This window comes from Aulonocara stuartgranti, assembly GCF_965226115.1.
Source record: "Aulonocara stuartgranti genome assembly, chromosome: 6".
NCBI classification, from domain to species: domain Eukaryota; kingdom Metazoa; phylum Chordata; class Actinopteri; order Cichliformes; family Cichlidae; genus Aulonocara; species Aulonocara stuartgranti.
The window spans coordinates 4,274,153-4,297,466 of NC_138944.1; the positions used below are offsets into that span (position 1 = coordinate 4,274,153).

Consider the following 23,314-nt stretch of genomic DNA (forward strand, 5'->3'; position numbering starts at 1 on the left):
AGACTGTCTCTGATAGAGAAGAGTAAATTGGTAAACCACTCACAACTTCACAACTTCCACCAGTAAAGGATTTCATTAGGAAGTATCAGTGTTGTCGAAAAAAGACGTGATCCAGAAGTATTTAATGTCTGGGGACTCAAAAACACAAAGAGACTGGTGTTTAACCCCATAAACACCCTGAATTTTTCAAATGTTCACATTAAGAACACTCCCACATTTGTTCTGTAACAGGGCCTCAGCAGTAAGTCCCTAATAATCAACTTTGGCAGAAGTTTGAGATTAAAATAAGTAATCTTGTCCCCATCGCTGCGTTCGAGTGAGAGTTTCAAAACTGCTGCAAAAATAAATTTCATTCTAATTAAACAGAAGTGTATGTTTGACAGTAGATGTAATGGTTCTAACGGTGATTCAGTGATACTGACACATGCCACTGGTCCTAAACCGTTTCTAAAAAAAGAAGGAGAAGCAGCACAACAATTCTGCACTCATTTAGTCACAGTAATACAAGCAGGAGCAATAATCATGCCACACTCTGGAACCTTCGAAACAGGGTGGCAGGTTGACTTTTGATAACAGATATGACCTGATACTGCACCTCCAGTGTGGAAACAGTCAAAACAACACAAGCTGATATAAGCTGACAGACTATAGTCTATATATGGACCTAGATCCAAAAATATTAGATTCTAAAAGACTTATAATAAACCTTGATAGCTTAATTTTTTACTGTTAAAGAGTCATGTCAAATAAAAATTGCATTAGAAACAACTTACAGGACTACACATAATAAGATGACTCATGATGACCAAGGCAAAAGTCAGAACATTATCCAGACTGGCTGATGTGAGGAGCCTCTTTATGCCGTAATATTCAGCTCTATCAGAGCTTTCAGAAAAGTCACTTTCGCAGTTTTATTTTCTGACATGCTTACGTAATCGCTGTTAACGCCTCTAAGTTTCCTCAGAGCTCTCTATCTGATAACCGATGAACGTGGGATTAGTTCCCTTCTGTCAGTGACCGCTCATGTTTTTCTAGTTTCTAAAAGTAGAATGGGAGGCAGAGCCTTCAGGGATCAGACCCCTCTACTCGGAAACCAGCTCCCAGTCAGGATTCAGGAAACAGATGCACTCTTTACTTTTAGGATCAGGCTTTAAACTTTCCTTTTTATTAAAGCTGATGTTAGTGTTGAATCAGGTGACCCTGAACTGTCTCTTAGTTTCTGCAGAACTTCCCATGATGCACTGAGCACTTCTTCACTCACCTCTTTCGATTCCTCAGATGTTGATACATTTCTCTACACCTTACTGGTCACTGCAGATGGCTGCCCCTCGCTGAGCCTGGCTCTGCTGGAAGTTTCTTCCTATTAAAAGTGAATTTTTCATTCCCTCTGTCGCAAAATGGTTACTCATAGGGGTTCATTTGATACCTGAGGTTTTCTCCAGAATCCTGTACAGTATAAAGCACTTTGAGGTTACTGTTGTTGTGATTTGGTGCTATACAAATAAACTCGATTCAGTTTCCTGGCAGCAAGCCTTTCTGACTAGAGCAGTAATGTTTGAGCATATTAGTATTCATCCATAACCCTCTTCATTCATCCATGCATCTCAATTATCACGCAATTATGAAGTGACACCCACAATTTATGGATTATGTTAACCCACAGTATTTGTATACGAGGAAGTGACTGCAGGAAACAGTGGACTGTCCGGTCAATATTTCAGGAGGATAAAAGATTCAGTGTGTGCTAAAGCAGTGATACTGGTTAAACAAATACTGAATACACAAAGCTTTTCAGTGTCTAACCTCTCACCTTTAAATTTTGTTTCCTATAAGGAAAAAGAGGCTTTCCTGTTCATTCTAAATACAATCACTGAACAGCTGAACAGCTTTTTTGCCCGCTTTGAGTCTCAAACACAGCAGTCAGCCACACCACGCCAGTGACCACCACAACCCACACCAGCCTCTAATAACTCCCCACTTATTCTTGAGACACAGGATGTGATGTCACACCTCTGTGCAGTGAACCCCAGGAAGGCTGCAGGTGGAGTACCTGGGAAGGTGCTCAAGGAATGTGCCTCGCAGCCAGCACAGGTCTTCACTGACATCTTCAACCTGTCTCTGGAACAAGCCGTTATCCCATCGTGCTTGAAATCTGCCATAATCATCCCCATCCCCCAAAAAGTCACCCATAACCAGTCTCAATGACTTCCACTCAATTGCACTAACCCCTGTCATCAGTAAGTGTTTTGAGGAACTGGTTCTGTGGCACACTGTAGCCTACTACTACCCCTACTGCTCATTACGCTGCTCCTTGGACTTTAGCATGAACTCATGTCCGTGTTTAAATTGTCGGTGCTCAAACTGTCTGTCTGTGTCACTCCGGTATTGTGTATTTTTTTTATTTGTATGATTATTTTATTGTATAGCTTATTAAAATGTGCTGAGTATATGTGCACTTTTACAGAGCTGCTTTTAATCTTGCTATACTGTGTATAATGACGATAACGGCTTTCAACTTCAACTTCAGTCCACACGTGTCCTGAGTTCGAGCTGGCGGGCTGAAGCAGCGTGACAGTTTGTCACGTTCACACTTGGTTTGGCCACATCCTGAAACCTGTCACATCAGAAACACCAAAACATCTTTATGCCAAGTTAGGATGAACTTCCTCACAGCTTTACTACACGATGTAATGAAACCATACAGAGGTTCTGTTAATAAAAATATCAGTTGACAAATAAAGGTTACATTCCAAATCTGGGGCCCGTTCTTCGTACCTCGCTAAGTAAGTTAGCCGGATTTGACTGTTGACGATTTCGCGTGATCTTGGATCGTTCGGTTCTTCGAAGCCCATCCGGGACTTGCTGTCATAGCAACAGAGCCGTAAGCGTAAACCTGCTCGGGAGCAGGTTTACTTTATGTAAACAGGATTAGATCGCGGCCACTCAGGTATTTCCGCTTCATGTATACGAAAGCAACAGCGATATTTTACCACTGTTGTACCATAAATAAATAACATCAATGTAACTAAAGATAATGCAGCACTTGATCCTTTTATTGATGTCACACAGATACATACAGGTCATTTCCTAAAAAAGGGAAATGTACTATTAACATTCTATTACATGTATGTGATTATTACAGATGTAATTCAGATTTCAGAGTAGTAATTGCAATTTACTTCGTGTAATCAAGATGGGAGACCACGGCTATAAAAGCGAAGGTGGATTTGGGAAGCCTGTCGCAGTCATATCCTGTCCGTATACGCGAGCCACCCATTGCGGAAGGTGCAAGATTGATAAGGAGAGTCCTCAGAATCCAGCGTATATTGCGGGATAGACAGGATCCTTTAGCTCAGCGCGACAGTGTGCTCATAGAGAGATATCGATTTTCCCGTGAGGGTATTATTCACTTAACCAACTTGTTGACGAGGGGGTGCAGGACCACCACCTGTCTTTTTTTGCGCTGCCCCTTTTCTTGGTTGCTGTTATAAACAAACAAACAGATTATTCCAGGGTCTCTGTCCAAGAGACGAAAAGCAATATAAGTGATAAATATTACCATTCTGTAGAATATTCTTATATTTCACTTTTACTTGTTCCCATGTTCTAGTGGGTCCTGTTGTGGCGCTAATGTGAAAGGGGATATAATATAACATATTATAATATAATATAATGTAATATAATATTGGATAATATAGTGTGATATGATAAATCTACCCTACCACCTACTGGTGTTGGCCAGAGGGGCCGATGGCGCAATATGGCAGCCTGGCTTCTGTCCCAGGGCAGCTGTGACAGCTACCAGTGTGTGAATGTGAGAGTGACTGAATAGTGGCATTGTAAAACGCTTTGGGTGCCTTGAAGAGCGCTATATAAATCCACTCCATTATTATTGTTATTATTAAATTACTTACGAGTTTAATTTGTCAGCAACTTTCTGCCAGCCCTCTCTCCTTGCTTTTGCAGCCTTTGCAGTGTTCCCTTGCGTTTTAATTAGACTCTGAAACTCCTAAAATCCCTCACTCAAGAGTTCTTGCTCTGCTGCCGAAGAATACCGAGCGCGCTCCTTCGACATTTTCGCCGACCAATCAAAGGGTTGCCGAGCAATGTTTCTACTATCGATGCGTAGCCCCTGTTGGGCCACCCAGTGATCTCACATTACTTCATCCAGCTATACTAATCGTCAACAACAGGTGTGTTCGGGGAACCGGAATAGCGAGCTCAGAGTTAGCGCGATGATTTGATCTTGGATGTGTCATTTGATCTTGGATGTAGTAAGCGACGTACGAAGAACGGGCCCCTGGAGAGTTAGTGTTTGTTGATATTTCTGTTACTCTTACATCTACAGTCATGTGGAAAAAAAAACCACCCCATCAGTTCCTAAGTTTCACATATAAGTACAATACTTTAGCTTGTAACACCATTTGAAATAATCAGCGTGGAGGAATTTGGTCCCACTCTTGTTTCAGTTCATTGAAGTTTGTGGGTATTCATTCACGCACAGCATTTCAGTCAGTGTGATGTCTGCACTTTAACCGGGTCACTGCAGCACCTTGATTCTGGTGATTCCTGGTATTCCTCTTTGGCAGAAAGGTCCAGACGCCAATCTACCAAGAACGTCTGCTTTGATAACTTAATCAAGTGTATTTGATTATCAGCTGCTGCTTTCCCTCTTGATTCCTATGGAAGCAGTAAGGACATAAATGTTCACACACCGCTTCTATTTTTTGGCTCAGCTTTTGCTAAATAAATGATGACGTGGTGTAAAATGCTATGTTTCCTGACTTTTAGGACCTGCTCAGGTGTACATGATTTCTTTATCATGTCTCTCACATGACTATAACTGTTAGTTTCCACCTCGTGTGCAGCTAGCTTTCATGGAGGGGCAATCAGTTTATTTTATCAAGGTCAGTTTTTTAAAGGCAAATACTGCCCTCACTGACTGTTAGCGCTCTAAACTTAATTTACTTTTTTTTATCATATGTTTAACTTTTATGTGATCAGGCCAGACGGCCCTGAATTGTCTGCTTTATATGATAATCACAGCAATTCATGGAAGATTCAAATAAAATCGCATGTCTGCATGCATATTTATAAATAGTGTGGGTTTCATGTAACTATAAGGTTGGCAAAGAAAAGATAGAAGTCTTTGAAGGTTAAAACATTCAACGGTCACTTCAACATTAGATACAAGCACACAGTGGAGCAAATATTCATGTAATAAGATGAAGGTTATGGGGTACTGTCTGGCAGAGCAAATATGTGTGTGTTTGAGTGTGTGTATGTTTACTTGGCTATTAAAAAAAGGTATGAAAGACACCCCAGAATGTGCTGAAGTACTCCAGCATTAGAGCAGATGGTTAAACAAACTCAAGTCATATGAGAGTCAGTTGGTTTTAAACACAACTAACTGCCTGGACCCACAGATCCAAAAACATGTGAACCATTACTGGGCCAGAGCACAGCAGAGGATGCCAACACTCAGCTGCAGTTGGTCTGATTCAGATGGCTGATTCGGGGGAGTTTGATTTGTTTGGTATATCACTGATATTACTAATGTCACTAGCCTGGCTGTAGCTCAGCAGGTAGGTAGAGCAACCTTCTACTAATAGGGAGCTCTGTGATTTGCTCGTCGGCTCCAATCTCAATGCCAAAGTGTCCTTGGGCAAGATGAACCTTAATTTGATGATGCATTCATTAAGGTAGGAAGGTTAGAGAGAAAACACTTTGGCATAGAAAAAAGTGCCTCTAGGAATGAGTGAGTGAATGAAACAAGTTGTGGGAAGCACTTTGACAGCTTAAGTAGAGTAGGACAGTGCAATATAAGAACCAGTCCATTACTTTCTGGTATTGTGGCAATACTGCTAACAACAGGTGAGTACTGACATGTCTAGAATCATATTAGCAGTCATTTAGTGTGGCTTTATACTTATAAGTTGAATATTTACTCTATTTTTAGTTTGATCTAGATTCAAGAAAATCTTGGCTTTATAGCTGCTAAGTCCTGAAACAGGGTCACCAAAACATAACACACACATAAGCTCCAGAAGTGCTTCTGCCTTCTCTGGGACTGAGGTCATTTAAGATGGTCTGAGATGAAGTGAAAAATTATCATATAGTCAGATTAATTAAAATTAGAAATTTTGAAAATCAAGTCCTGTTTGTAAGGTTTATTGTTCCCATTTTAAACAGCATTCCTGCATTTTCAGGAAGTGGCGTGTAAGATCATTCCTTGAGTAAATGCTCTTAGTTCCAATAGTTTATACTGTACACTCAGCATATACTGCAGCTGATAACATAACAGTGTTGAACTGGATGAGCAGTTGTGGATAAGCTTAAATCACAGAACTGGAAAGATGTGAAGAGGCAAAGTGAAAATGTGATTGTTCGTATGGTTGACTGCAGCTGGAAGTTCAGTAATAATCATGACAAACAAAGCAGGAGGACACGATGAAAGATGAGGAGACTCTGATGGAGGTTAACCACGCTCACGCTCACGGTTCGGCCATTTAGCTGAAGCCGTGTCATTAAAACTTAATGGTATTTTAATAAGGAGGTTTGCAGAGGCAGAGAGAGATGACAGTTCATCTTTAAATATATTCATTTAAAAAAAGAAAGGAAAGTCCAATGGCAGTTACCATGACAACAGCACCTGTGAAGGCCCTTTGAGCCGCTGAGGTTACTGGAAGAGGACATTTGATTAAAGGGACCTCTGACTCTGACGTGGGTTTATAATCAAAAAAGCGGATGATGATGTCATGGCAAAATTACTGATATGTTCCGTTTCTAATGGATACGATGTGAGAGGATGTTTAAATGTAACTTTAAGTGAGATGGTAAACAACAATGTGTCATTTCCTCCACAGTAGAGGTGTCAAACATGAGGCCTAGATGCCAGAATCGGCCGGAAAAGACTCCAATCCAGCCCGCTGAAACCAGTAATCACTTATTTATTTCTATGTAATAAGATGCAAGGCTTTGGGGTGCTGTGCGTTTGTGGCGGATAGCTTAAATTTTGTATTTTAATCAATTTTACAGCTTGTCCTATTGATAAGGAGCTCCCCCACACCAAAGTAAAGTCCCTGTTTTCACCATCTACAACTGAAATTTCAGATTATTTTAATGAGCTACCAGAATGTTTTCTGTAATTTTACACATTTATTTCTTACAATTTAAACCCAAAGAGTCACACTGACAGAATGACCTGACCACCAAACATCCCAGCTCCCAGTCTGATAATGCATAAATAGGAAATATCTCGATGCGCTGAAGCTCCATAAAGAATCTGCTGGCAGTGCATAACCACCAGAAACATCAGATCCACAGTTTTCCTGGAAAACAATGTTAAGTCTGTAGTTTTAATGTGGAAGCTGATTGGTTTAAGATTATTTTCCCACAAATATGGAAAGAATCAGTTCTGTGTTATTAATGAGAAACAGATAATAGCATATTTTTGGTTGAAGTCCTCAGTGGAACAGTTGAAGTGTATAAAGATGTCAGCGTTTTTTGTTTTTCCCAGATTCATTTCAAATGATGTTTTTCAATTTAAATTAAATGTATGCCTCAGTACTTTAAACTATTATAAGGTTTGGCTGGTACAGATCTTAAATCTTTTTATTATCTTTTTATTAAATTATTTATATTGAGAGAATGTGTTTTCTAATTTAATCCAAAAGATAAAAACACCCTGGGCAATGTTGTCACAGGTCTCATAAAAACCAGTCACAAAATAATTATCCAGCCATCATAACACTTGGGCAAGCAACATACCCTATGTATGTAAAATGAGGCTATCCAGAAAGCCAGCAACGTGCGTCACAAGCCTGAATATCAGTGCTACCAGTAACATAACAAAATGCATCCTGGTGTAAAATCAAAACTAGATGATTTAAAACATTCTTAGAGTCTAAACTACTGCCTGGGTTTCCGGATTCAAATGTGCAAAGCGCCAGATTTGATACAATTGTTCTGAACTTCACATGAAGTTTTTCATTTTCTACAACAAAGATTAAAACAAACAAACAAACTGTATTATACATATGCAGAGTCATGCAAGCTACAAAGTGATGCTTGCGATATACACACAGGCCCTTTATCTGCAGAGCACTTCTACTTTTGCTTGGTGACCTTGCATAAAAAAGATCACACGGACTTTCTTTTTTAGTGCCACATCATCCTTATGCTGATTTACCAATACACTCGTTTTTCACTTTTTCAATAATTACATCCTGGTATAAAAGTGCATATTTTTATAAATGCATCTGAGAGAGAATCTGGAACATCATAATATTTTTCATAATTTGATATCTTAGATTCAAACTATTGCAACTGCTCTTTGCGTTAAACTGCATTACACCGGTACACGAGATTGAGCTGAAAAACATAAACTATAATATTATATGAAACCATAAACTATACTATTTTACATGTAACGCAGAGGGAGGAGAGGGGAGGGGCTGGAGCTGCATCTAATAACCAGCTTGCAAAATAAAACAAAATTTAAAAAAAACAAACAACAAACACAAAAAAACGAGACATCATGATATAGACGAATTATTTGCACCGATGTGTTTTCTAAATTCTATCACACACATATACATGAAAAGTGAGCGTGAGGGCCCTCGGGGTGCCTGCTTGCTGCTGCTGCTGCGCTGAAGTCTCACACACAACCTGTCGAAAGGGAAGGGGAGCGGGCAACTTCCAAATAGTGCACATTTCATTCATAATGTTGTCAATCCAAGCCCATTATGTTAATTATTTTTTCTTGGGTTGTGTGAAATACCAGGAAAAAAACCCTATACAAACCGAATCTGTGCACTAAGGTTAGGTCTGTTAGGTTATGTCGTGGTAATTCTCGAGTTAGCGGATGGGTGTTGATACTGGAGTGCAAAATTAACACTGATGGACAAGAAAATGTCAAAGTCATCAGTTTAGAAGAAAAAAGAGAAGAGGAGGAGAAACGACCAAAAGATAGAGGTAAGCAGATGTGTCGTTGGATAATGGCAGGTATTATGTATAACATGTATCCTGAAACAAGATAACATTAATTATTAGTAGGGATAGTGAGAACCTCTGTTTATGTTTGATAGGCATTTGGCTATGATAGCAAACAGACAGCAGACATTGATGTGGCTTATTGAATCTTTTGGACTGTGTTCAGAACAATATTAATTAGCCATTAATTTGAAGAGATGTATTGTTGATTAGTCTCCTCTTCTCAATGTACGAAGAATGACCAGAGGGAGCGTTTGCCCAGGGCACCAAATGGGCTAGACCGCCTCTGCAGCCCACCAGAAATGGACAACAGAAGACTGAAAAATTGTTGCAGTTTTCCCACAATCTTCAGATACAATGCAGGTTTAAAGCACCTCGGCACTGTTTTCATTGGTTCTCATGGAAGATAAGTGTCTCAAAAGGTGAACTTGGCTTTCAAAACAGATTACATACTAGCAGAAGGCAAAAAATTAAAACACAGGGAGCTTAAGCTGGCCTGGTTACCACACTGACCACAACAACAATCTGGTGGGGACTTGTGACTTCAGATGGTGTTTAAAAAAGATTACCAGATGGAAAGCAGGTGACAGGTGACAAATGGGAACTAAGGAGACACCACTAGTGGGTGGGGCTTGCACAAGACCCACCTTTAGCCACCTTCAGTGGGAAAAGAAGAAGAAGAACAAGAAGAAAAAAACTACAACTAAAAATACATATACAGCAGCCCCAAACCGTGACAAAGTCACGTTTCTGTTTTGTTTACTAATCCCTGTCCATGAACTACCCCGGCCTTAAAGCTCTCCAACCACTTGGTGCGGGACAGTATTTAAAGTCACTTACTGTAAGTGTGCAAAGTTTACACCTCGTGAGTCACTTGCAAAGGCCCTGGTTTGAAATTTGTTGGGTGTCATTTGTTGGGTGTCTTCTCACAGTTGGCTTGTAGTAATAAAGGCCAAAAAGGCCCAAAAATTAATTGATGAACTAATTTTTCACCCTCACTCTGAGACAGCATGTTTCTAATTTTAGTGATATGAGCAAACCCCTTACACTTTATTAATAAATAAAACTTGGTATCATATGCACTGCAATGAAAATGTATGCAGTGTTTTCAAATAATATTGCCCCACACAAGCATGAAGATAGCTCTGGTCTCAACATGGAACCCTGTGAAATTAATTCTATCAATGATTTAAACTAGCAGAGCACATTTCTTTGATTTTATTAAATAATATTGGTTAGACTATAAAACAATTATGCATAACCTTCAGTGGGGTTTCAGTGTCATGATGAATTCTAAACCCTGACTAAAACTCTTCAAATAAACCTTTCCTCTGCAATTATCATGTCAAGTGAGGCTGTGTGGCAGGCAGGATGAGGACCCGAACATCGGACTCAAACAAAAGGTGGAACTCAAAAGGGCAACTTTATTTGCTGGAGAAAACTCAGACATCAAATACAAAAACTAAGCAGGAACTAGAAACAAGAAACTAAAATCTTGAAAGCTAGGAAACTAACCAGGACCACAGGACTAGGAATTGTCATGAGCACGGAGGAGACACACAGCAATGAAGGTATACAAAGCAACAAAGGGCAGAGGAAAACACAGGACTTAAATACACAAGGGATTAACGAGGGAATCATTAAAGAAAACCAGAACCTGAATATTAAGAATAAAAAACACAAACACAATAATTTGGTCTGCAGTTAGCTGAAACAACTAACTGACCTTCAAAGTAAGAGAAAGGTAGTGGTGTGTAGCCTGTAACAGAGATCAACTGATCAAATTCACCATTGTTGTAGGAACTTGGCCATGCTGATGATTTAGAGGAAGACACTACTTAATTTAGTTTGGAAAGCTTGACAGAAGAGAAAATAAATATAAATAAATATCAACAGTTATTAAAGTTGCTGTATTTAATGAAAGGCCCGCTGGAATCCTGTGAATATTTTTTCTCTAATAATTATACATTTTTATTTATTCAGTAATAATTAAAATTTTCACCTGAACATACTATATTGTCAATAAAAACTTAAATGATTGGTAAAAAAAAAAAATGGCACCACATCCCTACAGTAGATGTGGACTAAATGGTAAAAGTGTGTTTTTGGCTCGAAGTTGAGGAAACCGCTGCTTCTCATATCAAATGACTGAATGAAGCAAACTCTGTATTGTCTTAATATCCCTCCGCCAACGTAACAGAAAACTGAACCTGCCCCACAGGTTCGATGAGTGTGCGCAGCACGTGCACGTTTGCGTGCACTCATTGAACGTCAGCTTTGTGACCTATGAAGAACCCGAGAATTCAAACTGTAGACAGACTTTTGGCGTGAAGAAGCTTCAGCGGACAATCAAATACTTGGAAATGATTAGAAAAACGTGCAGTTTGCAATTGTGCTAAACGGTAAAGACATGACAGAATTTAGTGAAGTGAACAGAAGGAAATCTGTGGAAATCGTTTCGTTGCTTCAACCGGATAAGGTAAAAATAAATGAATAAATGAATAAATAAAAAAAACATTTCTGGATAAATTACTTTTATTCCTGATAAAATAACCTTCAGTACATTGCTCTATCAAATAATATGTGAAGTCAAATTGTTAATATACTGTATATTGTTAGTGTGACATATCACACATATATTTTTGTCTTATCAGTTGTTGGATTTCATTAGTGAACTGCAGTGCAAAGCATTTAACAGTGACGATTTTAAAATCCCATTGCAGAACATTTTGTTATTGTGTCAAAGATTCCTAAAAACCTGACTGCCTTTTCTTTCTAGATGTTGGAATTGGATTGCAGGCATTTGAAATTGCCTCTTCTGACGCTGGAAAATCTTGGAAAAATCATCACCCCCTATGTGAAAGATGTTTCAGAGGAGTAAGTCACACATTTAAAGCCATCAAGCTTACAAGCAGCAAAAATGATCACTAATACACACATATACTCTGGTTAAATGTTTGTTTTCTCAACTATTTATCTTTTTTTCATCTTTTAGTCAGTGGGTGTCCTTAGCCGATGGTGACCCTGGATCAAAAGCTGTCATTCTGTTGTCCAACATGTGCCATGCGATTATAGAAGAAATTAGCGCCTTGGTCCTGGAGGTTGTAGAACCTCAGGTTCTTGCCAAGGGGCACAATCATGCATGTGGAGATAAGGTAAGTTTGCAGGATGGGTGCAGCTGCTGCAGAGTAACAGAAAATAATATTCAAGCCAGCTTCAGAAACACCCTTCATCACTGTTTTGGTGAAGCCCTGTCCACGGCACAAGGTAAGTCCCACAACTCGGATATATTAGTAAAGCTGTTTCAGCAGAAATTACTAAAAGAGTCAACACGTCGCTGGCTCGTATCACAGGGCCAGCTCCTACCCCACAAACCCATGACTCAGTGACAGGTATGAGCATTATACAAATGGTGTATAATGTGACTGAGAGTTTTAAATGCATCTTGAATGTCAGCAGAAAAATCACAGACAAGGCATCTGACAGCATGACATGCTCAGACTCTAACTGTAAGCAGACCTGCTGTCTAGATGTGGAGGAGGAGGAAGATGCAGAAATCCCACAAATAAGTGACTGTTCCTTAGAGAATTCATTGTGCACGGATAATCTGAGTCCTCCTCCAACTCCAGAGCTCCCTAAGTATTCAGAAACATTTGTCCCTTCAGCATTGATTTTAGCCTACCAGGAGAATTCTTCACCAAGTCTGGAGTCTCCTGACTGTCCAGTCAACATGACCTTTCTTACTGTGCTTCTTGCTAAGTTAGTCGACCATATTGCATCAAAAACCAGAACATCCATACTAAACGTGGACCTGATTCAATTAATGGGTGGTGTAACAATGAGGGCTGAAAAAGAACTGGATTCCATTCCCCCACCAAGTGTTGAAAACCTGCACATCCCCATCTATAAAAAGCTGTGCAAGGAGTTTGGATCCAAATACTTGTTGCAGGCTGCCATGGAATCTGGTGACGAAGCATTTGAGATTGCTGTTTCAGAGGTTTTAGTGTCACAGCTCCAGAAATCTTTAGTAAGGTCAAAGAATTCTGGGATGATATGGAGAGTTGTCAAGGATGGTAAACTTTCTCCAGTGCGTGAGATTCCAACACCAGAGTCCCCCAGTGAAGAAAGTAATGAACAAAAAATACCCCTGCCTTCAAGCACATCACCAGCCAGTACTCTCAAGAAGAGTAGTGGCTGGTTTTCTCGTCTTTTCAACACGCTCAATAGAGCCCTGGACAGTGACATTCACAGACTTGACTATACAGTGACAAACCCACCCGTCTGGACAAACCCTGTTCTGTAATTTCTATCTTGAAAACTGATCTGAGGCTCATTTCTCAAGATAAGAAAAAATGCAATGTAGGGCTTGTTAACTCATTCACTGCCAGCCATTGGCAGTGAATGAGTTAAACCCATTGACTCGTTCACTGCAATTGACGGCTATAGACGTCAATGGCAGTGAATGAGTTAAAATACCTCTTAGAAAGTTAAGTTAACAAAGGAGATCTGGAATTTTAAAAAGACCTACAAACAATCATCTTTTCAAAAGTTGGGACATGTGCAACTATTTAAAAATAGTGCACAGATAATGATTTTTGGACACATAAGCTGTAATCTTAAATGTAATACATTGGATAATTGAAAAAATGCTAATTTGCTTTCCTCAAAACACAAGGTAAGACAAGAGTACACTCACCATGTGTCTGTCACTGGCCAGTTGTTAATGTCTGACTGTGTCCATCCTAAATTAGCTCAGCTTGTTTAAACTAGTACCAACTTTTTGGAAAGATGGTTCTCTTTTCCATCACCCCCAACCGGTCGCGGCAGATGGCCCCGCCCCTTCCTGAACCTGGTTCTGCCGGTTTCTTCCTGTTAAAAGGGAGTTTTTCCTTCCCGCTGTCGCCACGTGCTTGTTCATAGGGGATCATCTGATTGTTGGAGGGCTTTTTTGTAGGGTCTTTGCCTATGGTGCTATATCTCTATAACATCGTACTGAATTCTAAGCACCATAGTGGTTCTGTGGGTGATCATCAGAGGAAGGTTTAGGAGTATTTTGCTCCCTCAGCCACTCTCTGGGGTTCATCCTGTGTTCTTGGCTTTCCTCCAGATTCTCCTATTGGAAATTCCAAATTTATTACAAAAAACAATTGGAAAATAAAAGACAACAACAACTGAAAAATAACTTGGATCTGTTTTTTTCTTTCTGACTATTTTTAAAGCTTTTAGGCTGCATGTTTTAATTACTGTGAGGATAGGCTCTGATTTCAGTGGAGATTCAGTTTGCTCAGCATCACAAACATGCTTGTAGACGTTTTTTTCACCATTTCACAATCATTCTGTTTGTTGTTAATTAAAAAAGTAAATAATAATCTAACAGTTATAGCAGTATTGTGCAAAAGTCTTGAACTACCCCATTTTTTAATAGCAACATAAACACACATACATAGTTACAATGCTATTATGATACATTGTGAGACACCATTGTGATCTGACATTCCATCCTATACTATGACGTTGTCTTTGGTGCTCAGCTGAACTGTCAATAGTACACGATTGAGGAATTTATATAAAAATATTTGCTTATAACTTATAAATGTTGGCACTCACAGTGGCCTAGGCATTGTTTAGTTAAAGTTTCATCTAGATTGGGTCACTTGTCTTGGAGGAAATAGGGAACATACAAACATATAAGGCTAAAATATGTTTTGAGACTACAGACAGAATTTTTGGGTCGAGAATTGCTTTAAAAGCTTTTTTAATAGTAAAAGACGACATGGTTTAGTCAAACAGTTTTGTAAGGATTATAACTAAACACTAGATGGAGACAAACACAAACTGAACTTCATGCCAGACACTGGTTTTATTAAAGTAAATGAAATTTAATACCGCGAAACTTCACATTTATTTGTTAACTAAAACACGGTTTAATTAGTGTCTAAACAACCTTAAAGTTTTGCAATGAGTTTTGGAAAAGAAGACAGCAAGATGGCTAAGGGTGGCAACCTTTAATCATTTACAGAATTGGACATTTTTCAACAACTTTTCTTAATTTGAAAATAAAAATCAACCCATTATGAACAATATTTATGCTAATAACATATAATGTACTTTATGTAACTGCCACTGAAGGATGTCAGAGAGGAATACCTCAGGATCTTCCAAACTCCAGGGACGCGTGCCAAAGCTCTGATGAAGATGATGGTATGACAGAGTTCAGACAGCAGTTCTGATAATAAGAATGTCTAATACACCTCTTCCTGCAGACAATGTTCCCTCTCACTTTTCATGTGTCTGAGCAAACACACAAACTCCCTGAGCGGTTGATGGACCTGATGGGCCTGGGTCAGGGCTCATGCATTGTTCTTCGGTTTAATGAATATTATAATTTCTATCTGACTATGTGGATTGTTTATTGTTGTTGTTGGTGTGATCTGCTCCTGGTCCCTTGTTTCCCTGTCTCTGTGTTTGGGTGTGTGTGTTGCGGTGTGTGAGTTTTGCTGCCATACCAGGCCTGGAGAGTCTTCAGCCTTTGAGCCAGCCACACCTGGTGTAATCAGCCACCTGTTGCCGATCGTCAAGGAAACACTACTCAAGAGAGGATCGGAGAGGCAGCCAGCGCGGGATTGTTAAACTAGGAACATAGTCAGTGCTCCTGCTCACAGTTACTGTGGTCGCTGAACTTCTCCTGTTGGAATGGTTAAAGTGTTTTTGTCGGCCGGTGGATGGGACGGTACTCACTGTGGACTCTCTCGTTTCCAGGTGGATTGTGGAAACGTGTGGCGGGAGCAGCACACTGTTGTACAAAGGCACCGAGGAGGACTAAACACTTACCACAGATCACGGCACGGGGATTAGGAACGAGCGCTCAGAGAACACAGACGCTGTGGATTGTTGGCACTGTTTTATAGTTTCTTTTCATTGTAAATAAACGCACCATCTCCATTCAGAAAGTCCTGCATTTGGGTCCTACTTTCCCCGCACTGTGACAAGACCACTGTGAGCAACATCACACGTGTGCACTGTGGTCTCGCCAGCATCGCATCCATGCAAGTTACATAGTTTATCAAAAGAATCAAATTACAGCATTTACATTTCTGTTAGAATGTTTTAATTAAGTTCTTTAGCCCACTGACAGTGAAAATGACAAAGGTCTTCTTCATGACCTGTAGTATGTTAATGCTATTGGAAGTATAAATATTTAATTTTAGCTAAGGCAAAACATGAACTGCCAACCAAACCAACTATAAACTCCAATTTTGAAAACACAATTAACATTTTTAATGTAAAGCTCTGACTTGTATTATGAGTATGAGCCAGTGTGTGAAGCTCCTGCTGTGGTCTGTGGGAGAGTCCTGTAACTCTTTGTCTGCAAAATACAGTAAGTAATGACATGATTATTTGCATTTCTACTACTCATAAAGTAGCGACAGTATTTAATGATCAATATCCATAAATGAAATTTATAAATAAATGACACTAGATGAGCACAAATCCAACTGAGAACTTAAATTTCACCTTATTTTTCCTGTGTGTCCTTCTCACTTCTCCAGTGGCTGCACTTTGTTGTTCCTGTTCTGGAGGAATTGAGACATGTGCACCTTTTAGAGATAAAATTTTGTTCACATTAAAACTTTCACATTTACATAGTGACATGTGTACTGTTGCACAAGCATGTGATACTGTGAAAATTCAATTAACTCTGCAGAATATATAATTACACAGTTTTTTCACCTTAATTTTCCCGTCTGCCCTTCTCACGTGGTTGTATGCATCGTCCAAGTTGATGGCCTCATCTGCTTGCAGGTTTGACTTTATGCGCATCAGCAGGTCCAAATGGTCCACTTCAAGACGATTCCTGGAATCTGTTTTCATACGATTCATTAAACCAGGGGTGTCAAACTCAAATACACAGTGGGCCAAAATTCAAAACTGGAACAAAGTCGCGGGCTAACGTTAATATTTATTGAAATATATTTATTCCTCCAGATATAAGAATGAATCTTTTCTTATGGACTCAAACACGTTTTGCTGAAAAACTGAATATGGAACAAGCAAAGCTTAATACTAAACAATATATATATTAGCTGTATAATACCAGTAGGCCAGCTCTGATAGTAATTTGGTATGGCTTCGCGGGCCAAATGTAAGTAGGCTGTGGGCCAAATTTGGCCCGCGGGCCAGAGTTTGACACCTATGCATTAAACTAAAGCCTCTTTCCGAAGGGCCAGCTCTGTTCTAGGATGCCCTCTGGACCCAGTGGAGGTGGTGAGTGACAGGAGAACGGCGGCTAAGCTGTCATCCCTGATGGACAACATCTCCCACCCCATGCAGCAGACTGTGACAGCACTGAGCAGCTCCTTCAGTGGGAGACTGCGGCACCCACGGTGTGGGACGGAGAGATTTCGCAGGTCTTTCCTCCCCACTGCTGTCAGACTCCATAATAAAGACTTTAACTGATCAAGCACACACATCCATACATATGCAATAATACTAAGTGCAATAATCCTTTCTGTCATCGTTGTATTTTTACTCAGTTGTATATAGTATTTGTATTTGTATTCTATTTTTATCTTATTGTATATTTATTTTATTTTATTCTACTGTATATAGTATTTTATTTTATTCTATTCTGTACAGTTGTGTACTGTATTTATTCTTATTGTATTCTAATTTTTGCCTCATAACTTTTGCACTGTCCACTCCTGCTGTGACAAAACAAATTTCCCACGTGTGGGACTAATAAAGGTTATCTTATCTTATCTTATCTTTCGCAATCTGCACTGGATGCTTGAAATGTAGCACAAATCTACAAGCTGTGAGATGTGTTTTAGCTCTTTACATTTTAGTGTTGCAGCCACCATATCTGAGAATGTGCTGATTGACCTGAGTTTAAGTTTTTGCCTCATTATGTACTTGAATTCAGCATATTCACTGTCACTGACCTCCACAAAATGTGGGTGGTGGAGAATTGCCTCATACTTCTTTGCCAGTGTGGCAATGTCTGCTGCTCCATACTCAGAGCTGATGTCTGAGCTCAATGCCTCAATGTCAAATGCAAACCACTCCATTAATTTATCCTCTGAAAAACGAGCACCCAAGTGATCGTAGAGGTTACGAATCAAACGAGTAATCTCACCGGTACTGATGAGGCCCTCATTGCCTCTCTGACACGGTCACTCCACTTAACATCCTTTACCTCTGTTGAGTATTGGGAACGCAACTTCACAATCTTTGCTCTTGCAAAGCAGAGCTCTTCCATCACAGTCAGGTTGCATTTTTGAAAAGAAAGACAGGTCTGCCAGCTCACGCAAAACATCTCAGAGAGCGGTAAGAGTAACCTTGACGTTTGAATTGGTTACCTTTTTGTAACAGTAACTTGCCACTGGATCTCTTTTATCACTGGATTCTGTCTTGCAGTAGACAGCCATCGCACTTTGTACAGAGGCCTGAATGACTTTGACAGTGTATCCTCATCAAGAATCTTTGCTAGGTCTTCTGATTTTCTCCTGTTTACTGTGGATCTAGAGAAAGTGAAATGAACTGTTCCACATCACGCATCAAAGGTACATCTTTCGACGCATCATCAAAGTCCTCTCTATGGACCACACAGTGTTGTTCAGTGAGTTGTGGTATTTGCCGATTTAATAAAGCTGCAAATCCGTTGTGCTTTCCTCGCATTACTGAGGCACCATCAGAGGTCAGCATCACCATTCTCTGCATGTCTAGTTCATGCTTGGTGTAAAACTGAGTTATTGCCTGCACATTATCCTGAAAGGTGCATGTTGTCAGCTGGATGATGCCACCAAACAGTTTTATAGTTGACGTTCTTTTCCTCCCTGTATTTAATATACAGGACTAGTATTCTGTGCACTGTTATGTCTGTGCTCTCATCTATGATCAGGGTGTGCCAAGGTGCATTTTTAACTTTACACATCATCTCATTCTGCACTGTTTGATTCATTGAATTCACAAACTCAAAGGCATCATTTTTGCTTCGCCAGCTTTCTGGTATACTCATATACTTTGCCATGTGATTGTGAATTTGTTGAACCGATAGCATAGAATAATTCATGTTGATGGCATGTAGTAGAATATTGTTGATGAGAACTTTAACTTGCTCGGGGTTGGATTTCTTTACAGCTTGTTCCTGTTCTCTCGGTCTTTGGCGCTCTCCTCCAACAATGTACCCCATCCCCATCTTACACTTCTAACTGCTTTCTAATGACTTTTGTGCTGTCCACACTTTCCCCCCGAAAACTCGCTTGCTATTTTGGCCTCGCAACATGTTTTGCAGAGCGGGCCTTTCTCGCTCGAAAAAGAAAAAAATCTCACCCAGTTTTTTCTTCTGTTTGCAAAACCATCTTAAAAGAATTGCATTGCTTTTTTACTTTGGCTTGGTGAGGGCATGTGCCACTGCCTCTTCGTTTTGCCATTATTATAAAAGGTCAACATAAGCACCACATCGGCCACACCACTTACCTAGCTAAAACACCGGTGGCGGCACATAAAGATGCTACCGCGGTAAAGTGAGCCGTCATTTGTGAGCCGCGGTCAAGCCAGCCGCCTCTTATCCGCCGCATAAATTTCCTTGCGCTTTTACACCAGTCTTTACGGTAGCGCCTTTTCGCTTTATGTGCCGATTGAAAGCCTATACCCGCGCGCACGTGCACGCGCGCGAACAGTCGCACGCGCATGCGCGCACACAAATTACAATGAAACAGCCCGATACAGTCAATACAATTATGGAAATGTCAGAAATTCATGAAAAATCATCCTGAATAGTTGAGGTCCAACTTTCAACACATCCCTCCTCCGGGACACCTATTGTACCTGTGTGCCAAGTTTCAGCCAGATTTACTGTAAAATTCCTCAGAAATTAAAGGACATTTATATCCAATTCAATACAGCCAATACACTAGAATTATGTCAATTTTCAAAAATTCATGAAAAATCATCCTGAGTAGTTGAGGTCCAACTTTCAACATATCCCTCCTCTGGGACACCTACTGTACCTGTGTGCCAGGTTTCAGCCAGATTTACTGTAGAATTCCTCAGAAATTAAAAGGTACTTATATCCAATGCAATATAGCCAATACAATAGAATTATGTCAATTTTCAAAAATTCATTAAAAATCATCCTTAGTAGTTGAGGTTTCAACCCTTTTTCTAGTCAGTGGGTGTGTGGGCAGACAACTCTGGCTTGTCACCCAGTTGGATTTCCTGGTATTTGTAAGATGGCACTATCTACAAATCAGGACACATTAACTATGATATTTAAAAAATGACATGATGACATAGTCCTTGGTCAGTTTACCAAGCATTTCTCAGTTTTGTTCTTTATAGTTCTGTTCATCATATCATTGTTTGTGAGTCCTGGATTATTTGATGATATGTTTACATTATGTATTCTTTTGTTTTCAGTTCCATATTGCTTTTAAGTGTAGTTCTTTTTCAGCATTCCACAAGTGGATGGAAGACTTGTGAAAACACTCTAGTGTTAAAGCCAGTCTTGTCTTCATGTCTGTTTATGGTTTTGTCTGTGTCAAGCTCGTGTATCTTAGGTCTGTGTTTTAGTTTGGTGGCCTCTTGTCTCTTTCTTGTGTTGAGTCTTACGTCCACTGTCTTCTTATTCCCAATGTATCCCTGCTGTGTTACACAGCTGTCTCCAATTCCCCTAATCGCCATCCTATTTATACATTTTGCCAATCTCCCGGTCTGAAGTACTCGATTCTATTCTATTCTATTTATACAGGGAGTGCAGAATTATTAGGCAAGTTGAATTTTTGAGGAATAATTTTATTATTGAACAACAACCATGTTCTCAATGAACCCAAAAAACTCATTAATATCAAAGCTGAATGTTTTTGGAAGTAGTTTTTAGTTTGTTTTTAGTTTTAGCTATTTTAGGGGGATATCTGTGTGTGCAGGTGACTATTACTGTGCATAATTATTAGGCAACTTAACAAAAAACAAATATATACCCATTTCAATGCTTTATTTTTACCAGTGAAACCAATATAACATCTCCACATTCACAAATATACATTTCTGACATTCAAAAACAAAACAAAAACAAATCAGCGACCAATATAGCCACCTTTCTTTGCAAGGACACTCAAAAGCCTGCCATCCATGGATTCTGTCAGTGTTTTGATCTGTTCACCATCAACATTGCGTGCAGCAGCAACCACAGCCTCCCAGACACTGTTCAGAGAGGTGTACTGTTTTCCCTCCTTGTAAATCTCACATTTGATGATGGACCACAGGTTCTCAATGGGGTTCAGATCAGGTGAACAAGGTGGCCATGTCATTAGTTTTTCTTCTTTTATACCCTTTCTTGCCAGCCACGCTGTGGAGTACTTGGACGCGTGTGATGGAGCATTGTCCTGCATGAAAATCATGTTTTTCTTGAAGGATGCAGACTTCTTCCTGTACCACTGCTTGAAGAAGGTGTCTTCCAGAAACTGGCAGTAGGACTGGGAGTTGAGCTTGACTCCATCCTCAACCCGAAAAGGCCCCACAAGCTCATCTTTGATGATACCAGCCCAAACCAGTACTCCACCTCCACCTTGCTGGCGTCTGAGTCGGACTGGAGCTCTCTGCCCTTTACCAATCCAGCCACGGGCCCATCCATCTGGCCCATCAAGACTCACTCTCATTTCATCAGTCCATAAAACCTTAGAAAAACCAGTCTTGAGATATTTCTTGGCCCAGTCTTGACGTTTCAGCTTGTGTGTCTTGTTCAGTGGTGGTCGTCTTTCAGCCTTTCTTAGCTTGGCCATGTCTCTGAGTATTGCACACCTTGTGCTTTTGGGCACTCCAGTGATGTTGCAGCTCTGAAATATGGCCAAACTGGTGGCAAGTGGCATCTTGGCAGCTGCACGCTTGACTTTTCTCTGTTCATGGGCAGTTATTTTGCGCCTTGGTTTTTCCACACGCTTCTTGCGACCCTGTTTACTATTTTGAATGAAACGCTTGATTGTTCAATGATCACGCTTCAGAAGCTTTGCAATTTTGAGACTGCTGCATCCCTCTGCAAGATATCTCACTATTTTTGACTTTTCTAAGCCTGTCAAGTCCTTCTTTTGACCCGTTTTGCCAGCCTAGGCTTATTGCAGCACAAATAAGGGAAGATTCAGGGGCACCTGATCCACTATAACTGTATTATTTGTCAAAACTGAGGGTGTTAATGCTAATCTCAAAAGCAGAGATGGGTGTTTGTCTTCTGAATTAATTTAGAATAGAATAGAATTCAACTTTATTGTCATTGCACATGTCACAGGTACAAGGCAAGAAAATGCAGTTTGCATCCATCCAGAAGTGCTTTAGCCATGATATAGATATATTAGAATATATATTAGCAATAATATAGGTATGTAAGTATATTACAGAAATGGGTCTATTATGGTATGTTACAATGTACACGGTATGAAGGTATGTTATGAATATGCTATAACTATAAGTATAGTTACAGGCTGTAGTGAGTACAAACTATGTACAGGCTATGAACAGGATATAAATATAAAAAACTATACAGAATATGAAATAAAAAAAACTATACAGAATATGAGATATACAGCTATACAGAAATGTGAACTATGCAGATTATAAACAGTTGTAGAATTAAAAATGATCGTATTGTACAGAATGATGTGAGCTGCATCCACAGAAGAGAGGTCTAAGAGATGAAGACTCTGATTACCGTTCAACCTTAAAATTCTATAGGAACCACAAGTACACCTAATATTCCAAAATTAAAATCTGGATTTCAGAGCGAGTCAGTGAAGAAAAGCAAATATGCTGTCTCTTTATAGTCACTGTCATGACTCTCTCAGCAGCACTTTTGATCCATCAATATTAAACAATTATTGATGCAGCAGATTGAGATGAAACCTGGCCCAGAGGTACAGTAGGTGTCCCAGAGAAGGAATCTGTTGAAAGTTGGACCTCAACTACTCAGGATGATTTTTAATGAATTTTTGAAAATTGACATAATTATATTGTATTGACTGTATTGAATTGAATATAAGTTTCCTTTAATTTCTGACAAATTCTGCAGTAAATCTGGATGAAACTTGGCACACAGGTACAGTAGGTGTCCCAGAGAAGGGATGTGTTGAAAGTTGGACATCAACTACTCAGGACGATTTTTAATGAACTTTTATACAAAGCGAAAAGGCGCTACCGTAAAGACTGGTGTAAAAGCGCAAGGAAATTTATGCTGCGGATAGGAGGCGGCTGGCTTGACCGCGGCTCACAAATGACGGCTCACTTTACCGCGGTAAGATGCTGTCATAGCCCGTCAATGACTTTGATTAGC

The 23,314-nt window shown here is 39.8% G+C and overlaps 1 long non-coding RNA gene across 1 annotated transcript; it reads right to left on the minus strand.

The window, feature by feature from the left end:
- Window positions 1-16,286: 16,286 nt before the first annotated feature.
- LOC309709290 lies at window positions 16,287-19,789 on the minus strand. The gene is made up of 4 exons (XR_014277468.1): window positions 19,474-19,789; window positions 16,726-16,856; window positions 16,510-16,568; window positions 16,287-16,360 (listed from the first exon to the last, which is right to left on the minus strand). It is a non-coding gene; the product is annotated as an uncharacterized lncRNA (long non-coding RNA).
- Between the last annotated feature and the right edge of the window lie 3,525 nt (window positions 19,790-23,314).